The sequence below is a fragment of the Bos javanicus genome, chromosome 4 (genome assembly GCF_032452875.1).
Source record: "Bos javanicus breed banteng chromosome 4, ARS-OSU_banteng_1.0, whole genome shotgun sequence".
Taxonomy (NCBI): domain Eukaryota; kingdom Metazoa; phylum Chordata; class Mammalia; order Artiodactyla; family Bovidae; genus Bos; species Bos javanicus.
In genome coordinates, this window is record NC_083871.1 from 95479931 (window position 1) to 95490544 (window position 10614).

At 39.1% G+C, this 10614-nt stretch overlaps 1 protein-coding gene across 2 annotated transcripts in view; it reads left to right on the forward strand.

The window, feature by feature from the left end:
• MKLN1 (muskelin 1) overlaps positions 1 to 10614 on the forward strand; it is a 392081-nt gene that overhangs the window by 50107 nt on the left and 331360 nt on the right. The window lies entirely within an intron of this gene.

Consider the following 10614-nt stretch of genomic DNA (forward strand, 5'->3'; position numbering starts at 1 on the left):
GTCCATCTAGTCAAGGTGATGGTTTTTCCAGTGGTCATGTATGGATGTGAGAGTTGGACTGTGAAGAAAGCTGAGCACCAAAGAATTGATGCTTTTGAACTGTGGTGTTGGAGAAGACTCTTGAGAGTCCCTTGGACTGCAAGGAGATCCAACCAGTCCATTCTGAAGGAGATCAGCCCTGGGATTTCTTTGGAAGGACTGATGCTGAGGCTGAAACTCCAATACTTTGGCCACCTCATGCAAAGAGTTGACTCATTGGAAAAGACCCTGATGCTGGGAAGGATTGGGGGCAGGAGGAGAAGGGGACAACAGAGGATGAGATGGCTGGATGGCATCACTGACTCGATGGACATGAGTTTGAGTGAACTCCAGGAGTTGGTGATGGACAGGGAGGCCTGGCATGCTGCGATTCATGGGGTCGCAAAGAGTTGGACATGACTGAGCGACTGAACTGAACTGAAGATCTTTAGTATAGTTCTATGTATTCTTGCTACCTCTTCTTAATCTCTTCCACTTCTGTTAGGTCCCTACAGAACCTGTCCTTTATCATGCCCATCCTTGCTTGAAATGTTCCCTTGATATTTCCAATTTTCTTCAAGAGATATCTAATCATTCCCATTCTGTTGTTTCTCTCTATTTCTTTGCATTGTTCATTGAAGAAGGCCTTCTTATCTCTCCTTCCTATTCTTTGGAACTCTGCATTCACTTGGATATATCTTTCCCTTTCTCCTTTGCCTTTTGCTTCTCTTCTTTCCTCAGCTATTTGTAAAGCTTCCTCAGACAACCACTTTGCCTTCTTGCATTTCTTTTTCTCTGGGATGGTTTTGGTCACTCTCACCTGTAAAGTGTTACAAACCTCCATCCATAGTTCTTCAGGCACTCTGTCTGCCAGATCTAATCCCATGAATCTATTCATCACCTCCACTGTATAATCATAAGGGATTTGATTTAGGTCATACCTGAATGGCCTAGTGGTTTTCCCTGCCTTCTTCAGTTTAAGCCTGAATTTTGCAATAAGGAGCTCATGATCTGAGCCAAGTCAGCTCCAGGTCTTGTTTTTGCTGACTGTATACATCTTCTCCATCTTTGACTTCAAGGAACATAATCAGTCTGATTTTGGTATTGACCATCTGGTGATGTCCATGTGTAGAATCTTCTCTTTGAGTTGTTGGAAAAGGGTGTTTGCTATGACCAGCATGTTCTTTTGAGAAAGCTCTGTTAGCCTTTGCCTTGCTTCATTTTGTACTTCAAGGTCAACTTGCATGTAATTCCAGATGTGTCTTGACTTCCTACTTTTGCATTCCAATCCCCTATGATGAAAAGGACATCTTTTTTTGGTGTTAGTTCTAGAAGGTGTAGCTTTTTATAGAACTCATTAACTTCAGCTTCTTCAGCATCAATTGTTGGGGCATAGGCTTGGATTACTGTGGTATTGAATGGTTTGCCTTGGAAATGAATTGAGATCATTCTGTCATTTTTGAAGTTACACCCGAGTACTGCTATTTGGACTCTTTTGTTGAGTATGAGGGCTACTCCATTTCTTCTAAGGGATTCTTGCTCACAGTAGTAGATATCATGGTCATCTGAATTAAATTCACCCATTCCTGTCCATTTTAGTTCACTGATTCCTATGATGTAGATGTTCATGCTTGCCATCTCCTGCTTGACCACATCCAGTTTACCTTGATTCATGGACCTAATATTCCAGGTTCCTATGTAATATTGTTCTTTACAGCATCAGTCTTTACTTTCACCATCAGACACATCCACAACTGAGTGTCATTTCCACGTTGGCCCAGCCACTTCATTCTTTCTGGAGCTATTAGTAATTGCCCTCCGCTTCTCCAGTAGCATGTTGGACATCTTTCCATCTGCGGGGGGCTCATCTTCCGGTGTCATATATTTTTGCCTTTTCATAATGTCTATGGGGTTCTTCAGGCAAGAATACTGAAGTACCTCCATTGCCTCCTCCAGTGGGCCATATTTTGTCAGAACTTTTCACTATGACCTGTCCATTTTGCATGGCCCTGTACAGCATGACTCATAACTCATCGAGTTATGCAAGTGCCCCCCTACACCACAAGGCTATGATCCATGAAGGCAATTGAATACGTACTTTGTGTATAATACAGTTCTAAACTGAAAGTTCTAAATCCTCATCATGAAAGATGAGGATAAGGTCCTGCCCTCAAAGACTTTATGTTCCAGTGATAAAACTTATACATAATATAGTTTAAAAACCCAGTGTCATATAAACAGATGAATCAAAAGAGTGGTATGGATACCAAGAGTTAAAAGTTCAAGGCCGGGTAATGAGGGATGGGGGAGGATGCTAAAGCAGTGAGCTGGGTGCAGGGGGCTTCCAGGGAGATGGGAAATTTAATATAGGTCTTGAAGAGGAGGAAGCTAGCCACCAGAGTATGTATTTAGTTTAACCCTACTTGCCTAAAAATGAAATGAACAAAACTACAAGTGTATTAAATGCAAATATAAATTTTTGGAAGTATACAAGCAAACTGGGAGGATGGAGTGCCGTCAGCAGGTGATAGGGGAGGGGAAGGAAGGGCTAGAGTTCATAGGAGCTTGCAGTTTCTGCTGTACACACACTTCTATATTGTTCAAATATTTTCCTAAAGAAGAGGTAGTCGTGCATTAGTTTGTTTAAATAAAATACACAAAGTTTACACAAAGAATTGTAGAGCAAAAGGAAGAAGCTATTCCAGGTGAGAAGAAGAGCTTGAGTCAATTCCTGAGGGTGGAGAAACACAGGGTCCATTTGGGGAGCAGTGCCTAGACAAGTGGGACCAGGACAGCAGGGAGGGAGTAGGATCATAGACTGGAGCCAGTGGAGAAAGGCTGCGAATGCGAGACCTAGGAGTGTGAACCTTACACCTTTGACCAGAAGCAAAAGAACCTTTGAAGCATTTGGTTTGGGGTTCATTAATAGAGCTGTGGGGCTCCCCAGGTGGCTCAGTAATAAAGAATTCACCTGCCAATGCAGAAGACACAGGAGATGCAGGCTTGATCCCTGGGTTGGGAAGATTCCCTGGAGGAGGAAATGGCAGCCCACACAGAGTGGCAAACCGCAAAGAGTCAGAATGAGTACACACAATACAGCTGTGCAAGGATTAATTTCACAGTGACCATACTTAATGAGGGCTTCCCTGGTGGCTCAGACGGTAAAGCGTCTGTCTGCAATGCAGGAGACCTGGGTTCGATCCCTGGTTTGGGAAGATCCCCTGGAGAAGGAAATGGCAGCCCACTCCAGTATTCTTGCCTGGAAAATCCCATGGACGGTGGAGGTCCATGGGGTCATAAACAGTCGGACACGACGAAGAGAAGGGAAGAAGAAGATACTTAATGACCCACAAAGTTATGCGTGAGTGCTGAGTTGCTAAGAAAGTGAAATCGCTCAGTCGTGTCCAACTCTTTGCTACCCCGTGGAGTATATAGCCCACCAGGCTCCTCTGTCCATGGGATTTTCCAGGCAAGAATACTGGAAAATCTTGTTGCCATTTCCTTCATCCAGGGGATCTTCCCAACCTGGGGATCGAACCCAGCTCTCCCAGATGCTTTAACCTCTGAGCTGCTTAAGTCATGTTCAACTCTTTGAAACCCTATGGACCACAGTCCACCAGGCTCCTCTGTCCATGGGATTCTCCAGGCAAGAATACTGGAATGGATTGCCATTTCTTCCTCCAGGGGATCTTCCCAACCCAGGGATCGAACCTGAGTCTCTTACATCTCCTGCATTGGCAAGTAGATTCTTTACCACTTGCACCACAGACCCAGAAAGTTAGATAGTATGAATTCAGGTCTGCTATCCTGCTCACCGTGCTGCTGCTGCTAAGTCACTTCAGTCGTGTCCGACTCTGTGCGACCCCATAGATGGCAGCCCACCGTGAATGTCCATAAAAATTTCTCTTACAGTAACTGCAGCTAGAAAGGCTCTGACTTTCACAAACCTAATGTTAGACTTTTCAAGAACCATTGAAAGATAGAAATGCTGTCAAATGCAATTGGGGAGCAGCCACTTATACTTGATCCACAGTACTAATTTCACCATAAATCTTTGTGTAATGTTTGACATCTATGATGAATAATGAAAATGTCTGAGGGAGATTTCAATCCCTAGCATATAAGAAATGACTAAGTCAAATTTGTAAAATTCCAGTGAAAATTACTTGATTTTAAAAATGAAAGTCAGATGTATTCCATGATATGGTATTTAGTTAGTTTGTCCTTTCTTTGGGTGAATTGGCAAAATCAATATTTTCTTTAGGCATGTGATTATAATTATAATACTATTCAAACACTATATATATATACATTATGTTTTATTCATACACACACACACACAAACGTATCCATACAACAGACACAGTATTGCCAAAATCTGTAGCTACCTAGGAGTGGGGAAGAAACTCACCTACAAGCCAATCTTTAAGGAAACATTAAATCTAATATGAGGAAAAATACTGTTTCTAGTTGAAGCTTGAGTCATGCGTTGTGACTCATTTTAGAGGATTGGATTCTGGGTGAGATGAATTTCTTTATTGACCAATAAATGGAAGAGAGAGACATCAGAGACTAGAATGATGATATGAGTTAGGTTTGTAAAAACATGGTCTTCATCTACTGTAAATTATCTTGTAACCAGAAGTGATGTTTGAAGAAGAAACTGACAAATTTAGTTTTCTCAGTCTTCACTTTCCTCCCTTTTCAAACTTTAAAGACTTTTAATCCCCCATCTTTCCCCTCACCATCACCACCCCACTCAGTCTGTCCTTTTTCAGAGAGGCAGATGGCATTCTTAATAGACAAAATTGAGTTTCCCTGCCTGATGAAGGGAAAAACAAGCACGAGGGGACAAGAAAGATCCAAAAAGCTTTATTAATTACGTGGAAAGAACGATTCCTGATTTCATATGTGGTTGCATTTTCCTCAGAACCCATTCTCCGGTTTTCTTAATCCTTCTTTATCTTTTAAAATTACTCTGTGGCCTTTCTTCCCATCACGAGGATAAGGGCAGCTCAAGGTATCTGACCTCCATGTGTTGGGTACAGGCAGGAATGCAAGATGAGCCTGTGCCTTATAAGATTAGATAGACTCATACAAATTTTAGGAAGATAATTTTTAGAATAAAAAAAATCCTAACAAAAGATCTTCTAGAACAAAAAGAGAATCTTCTCATCATGTTAATGTAGTTCTTAACACTGATTTTATCAATTTAATCCAGTAAATGTGTACTACTATCTGCCAAGTTGAATTTTTTAAATTGCATGTAGCCCTGATAGAATTGTGTTAATCAACAGGGTTACAGAAAGAGTAGAGAATCTCAGCCTCTAGTACAATTCAAACAGAGGAAGTCTGTTCTCTGCCTTTCTCTCCTCTGTTTCCATTTCTCTCTGATTTCCTCCCCAGTCTGTCTTCTTCCCTGAAAGACAGGCACCCTGTATGTATCTTCATCTGGGAATGAATGCATTGTTTGAATTGTATCTAAGTCTGAAACTCCATAGTTGAAAAAAATTTCTTCCTGAGTTTGATGTTCTCTTACACATGGAAAGAAGATGGAGCTTCTGTGAATAACAACAGCTTAAGCAAAGGCTGAGAAAGGATGTTTATGAGTGCAGAGTTGGCGAGAAGGTCATTCTAAGTAGAAAAAATGAGAGCTGATTTCGTAATCACACAAAACCTTTTTTAAAGAGAGGAAGGAGTGGGGATTGGTGAACAATTGATATGCTAAGATAATGCTGAGAGAAATTAGAGTTAGGAAATATTCTGGACTGAAAAATTAACTACCTTCAGTTTATATATTTGTACATCAACATGTTTGAGACGAAACATAGAAAAATATGCAAAAACATAAATACCACTCTGCTGACGCTATTACAGGTCCTGCAAAATAAAGGAACAAATACCCCATTCATTTCCAGTTGACATCAGGTAGTTTATCAATGGTTTGTGACCTAAAATAAACTTATTATCTTCAGTTCAGTTTTGCTTTCCATCTCAGTTCGGGAATAAAACTTTAATGTTTCTTATTTATATAATATTTTTCATAAAATTTAATTTTATTAAAAATATATAAACATTCAACACAGTTTATAACAAAAACTGTATTTACTTCCATGAAATAATTATTACAATATACAAACATATTTTTTCTGTTGTATTTATAATAGTTTTCCTATTTTCATATATTACTGTACTTGTTCATAAAAATTATCTTATCTTGACCTATTTTAAATTATTATACATATTTCAATATTTTACTTTTATGATTAAAAAATGTAATACTTTGTGAGCTTAAAAAAGCCGGGGCGGGGGGAGCTTCCCTGGTGGTTTAGTCAGTTAAGAATCTGTCTGCAGGAGACTCAGGTTCAATCCCTGGGCTGGTAAGATCCCTGGAGAAGGACACGGCAACCCACTCCAGTATTCTTGCCTGGAGAATCCATGGACTGAGGAGCCTAGCAGGCTACAGCCGCTGGAGTAGCAAAGAGTCAGACATGACCGAGTGACTAACACTTTCACTTTCCCTTTTTCACTTAAAAAAAAAAAAAGATTGATATGTGTTTCTTCTTTTTTGTATCCAGCAGCTAAATTTAGAGGTTCTGCCTTATATCACAAACAATCCTTATTGGTACAAAAGTTTATATGTTGGGGGCCATAGATACTTCTTGTCCTTTAAGCCTTATTTAGGAAGTTTTTGTCAATTGTTTCCTTATGTCCCTCATATTAGCTTGCCAGCAATAAGCAAAAATAAAGCTGGGACTGTGTCAAAAAAATTCACTGGCCCACATTCATCCTTCTACAGCAGAGTTTACTCAATTGTGTTCCCCATTCAGCTACTGTGCCCGCCAACGGAAACAGCTAGTTGTTGTCTGAAATGAAGAATAATTGGAAACATGGTGCCTGTTTCTCTTCCTGCAAGTAACAATTCATCCATTTAATATTCTTTGGTGCTCTTGAATTCCGTGCTAGACAGTGTTGTGTTCGCTGTTCAGTTGAAGCCAAAGGGAGAAATGTTAACCTTCTATCCTGCCCTGACCCTTCACTGGAAACTGACCAGTGACAGCCATCTGATGGCCTGGCACCTCTACCTTGAGTTAGTTACAAGCAGCACTAGCAGCTTTATGTAGCTAAATTGACATCAATCTGGAAAATGCTAGGCCAGAAGGGATCATAACAATTCTAGGAGATAACATTTCTAACTATTATGAGCCTTGTGTGTGTTAGTCGCTCAGTCGTGTCTGACTCTTTGTGACTCCATGGACTGTAGCCTGCCACCAGGCTCCTTACCCTATAGATAAAGACAGAAAGCCTAGAAAGGTGAAGTAAGTTGCCCAAGGTCACTCTGCCAGCAAGCCATAGAACAGACTGTCTGGTTTCATCACCTTTCTTCTGCACCCTAACCACAATATGTTCTCGTCTTTTATGGCCAAATACATGATTGATTTTGAAAGTGTTCCATCCACATATAAAGAGATGGCATATTCTCTTTTTGTAAGGTAAAAATTTATACTATATACCAACCACACATATATAGTCATATATACGTGCTTGTATAACAAACGTAGATTATATCATTATAGTCCTCCATATTCTCATCTGTTTTGACTTCATATTATATCAACTATGACAACCGTAGTAGTAGTTACCATCGAATTCTGCTTGTCTTTCTAGTAATTTTGATTTTTTAAAAACTTTTGTGCTATTTTTTAGTTCTCCATAGCTGACAACATATATATATATGTGTGTGTGCCTATTTCTGTTTGTATCTGTACCACAGGAAATTGAGCTGGCTGCATGTAAAATCATACCCAGATAATACTGGCTTAAATAAATAGAAATGTATTTTTCTCAAACATGAAAAATACCTGATAGTGAAAGAAGTCCAGGACTGGTAATGGGGCTCCATGGTCATTTAGAATGCAAGCTCTCTGTGTCTTTCTGCTCTACCACCTTTAGTAAGTGGTGTTTATCTCCAAGTCCTCATTGCAAGATAGTTCCTGCAGCTTCAGCCATAACATACATATTCCAGTCAGGAAGAGGGAAAAAAAAAGACAGAAAAGAATAACTTCCAGGCCCAACCCACTGACCTCTGCTTACAATGTATTGTCCATCCTTAATTGTAAAAGAGGATGGAAGATAATCTGTTTGTATTGGAACACATGGCTGTGACAAATTAAAATGAGATTTGCTAGCAAGGGTGACAAGGAATGGCCTAGGCATCTTGCATTCTCTGCCATAGTGCCTTTAATCATTCCATCCTCTTCTTCCTTTCTAATGCTTCTGGCCTTGAATTTGATATTAATATTGCCATTCATGTTTTTGGGCTTCCCTGGTGGCTCAGATGGTAAAAAATCTGCCTGCAATGCAGGAGATCCGCATTTGATCCTTGGGTCATGAAGATTCCCTGGAGACGGGAATGGCTAACGCACTCCAATGTTCTTGCCTGGAAAACTCCATGGACAGAGGAGCCTGGCAGGCTACAGTCCATGGGGTCACAAAGAGCCCGACATGACTGAACAATGAACACTTTCAGTTTCATGCTTTTGTAATTGCCTGTTTATTTTCAAACTTCGTTACTTTATTTGAAGTTAATTTCTTTTTTTTATGTGAATAGGTAATATATTATTTTTATTCGTTGTTAGCATTTGTGTTTTTAAAATTCTTACAAACATGCTTTGCCTTTAAGGATTTGAAAACATTTCAGACCCAAGCATCTCTCTTTATGGTTATTCACTCTATATTCTTGATGTATCCCCCACACCAAATTCTTGCTGGCGTTACAGCCACTTACATGAAAAATTACTCATTTTAAGCAGCAAGAGCTCTTTACTTTGACTCTTTATTTCCTTAAGAAATCTTAATGTACAGTGATTTGTAACATTAGTTTCATCACTTAGCTTTCTGGCAATTTGAGTTTTGGGGCTAGTATTTGGGCCACTATTCATATATGTTCTCTTTCTTGCTTAATTTTAAAATGTAAATAAAACAAACACATACAAAAAAATTTCAAACAGTACCAAGAAATATAAAATAAAAAGTGTGAAGTTAATTTCTTATACATAGTTTAATTCTGTTTTCTGAGCCTAGTCTGAAAATTTTTTGAAAGGGAAAGGCAACTCAAATTTTTAGTGGTCACTAATATATTTATTTTTATTCATTCTTTTTTTATTTTTTTGCTTATTACACTTCACTGTTGTTTCCTCCCCAACCCACTTTGTTTTCCTTAGGTTTACTGGCTTGATCCTTTTTTAAAAGCTTTTTCAGGGACGTCTCTAGTGGTCCAATGGTTAAGACTCTGTTTCCACAGCAGGGAGCACAGATTTGATTCCAGTTCAGAAAACTAAGATCCTGCGTGCTGCATGGTGACAAAGCTTCTCCCCCCTTGTTAAGTTCAAAGTTTTCCTATGACGTGCTTACTTCTCTTAAATAAATAAATGCGTATTTCTGACTGAGTAACCGGTATCCCTGTATCTCAGAGATTCATCGTGAATATAATGAGGAAGAAATGTAATTTCTTTCTTCCATAGTGAATTAAGGTCATTGGCACCAAACACTAATTAAGGAAGTTTGTTTTCCTCATTCCCTTCAATATCACCTGTAGACAGCAATGAACTCTTAAGCAGAGCTGGAGATGAGCCCAGTTTTGACTAAGCACCATTCCTGTGTGCAGCACTTTCCAGATTCCTATCCGAGTGTAACTATTGAAGCAAAAAGGAAAGCTGTTATCCTGGATTCTAAAAGTCCACACGGAATGAATTATGATAAGTATCCATCCTTACATTTCTCTGAGTCTCTCCTGGATGCAAAACAAGGTACCATGGGTGATAAAGCAAACAACGAGTAACACTGCAGTCCACTTTGTGGCTTGCTGTCCTCACTGTATTTGTTTTAAAAAGTTTAAATTTTTTTTTCAATGGAAGGCTTGAGTTCTACAAAGTTTGTAGTAGTTCTATGAAGAACTTGCCTGTAAAATTTAGGTTACTTGGTGAAATTATTAAACCATTTTTGGATAACTTTTATGTTTACATATATTACATAAATATATTACTTCTGAAAGGAACCTTTTTTTCCCCTCATCTGGCTCCAAGTTATACCTTCCACTTCATACCACAGCAGTATACTTGTTCCCAAGAGCAGTCAAGGATCCTGAAATTGAACAAATGGTACATGTTACCATCTAGGCAGAAATTTTGCTGTTTTTACCATGGGAACAATATAAAAGAAGAAATCAAAGTTTTGTTAAACCCATATAACTTCTACACAACTTCATCATTCTAATTTATGTCTTTTTTAAAAAAATATTATTATTTTAGGATTCCTATGGGTATGATGTGGCTACAAATGTGTATATGGTTTGATAAATCTTAGAATAACAATTTTATATGGCAAACTATTTGTACTCTACAAAATTTTATTTATACATATAATCAAATAAATATACCTGTTACATATAAGAAGGCTCGGTCCCCAGTAGCTCAGCTGGTAAATAATCTGCCTGCAATGCAGGAGACCCCAGTTCTATCCCTGGATTGGGAAGATCTGCTGGAAAAGGGAATGGCTACCCACTCCAGTATTCTTGGGTTTCCCTGGTGGCACAGC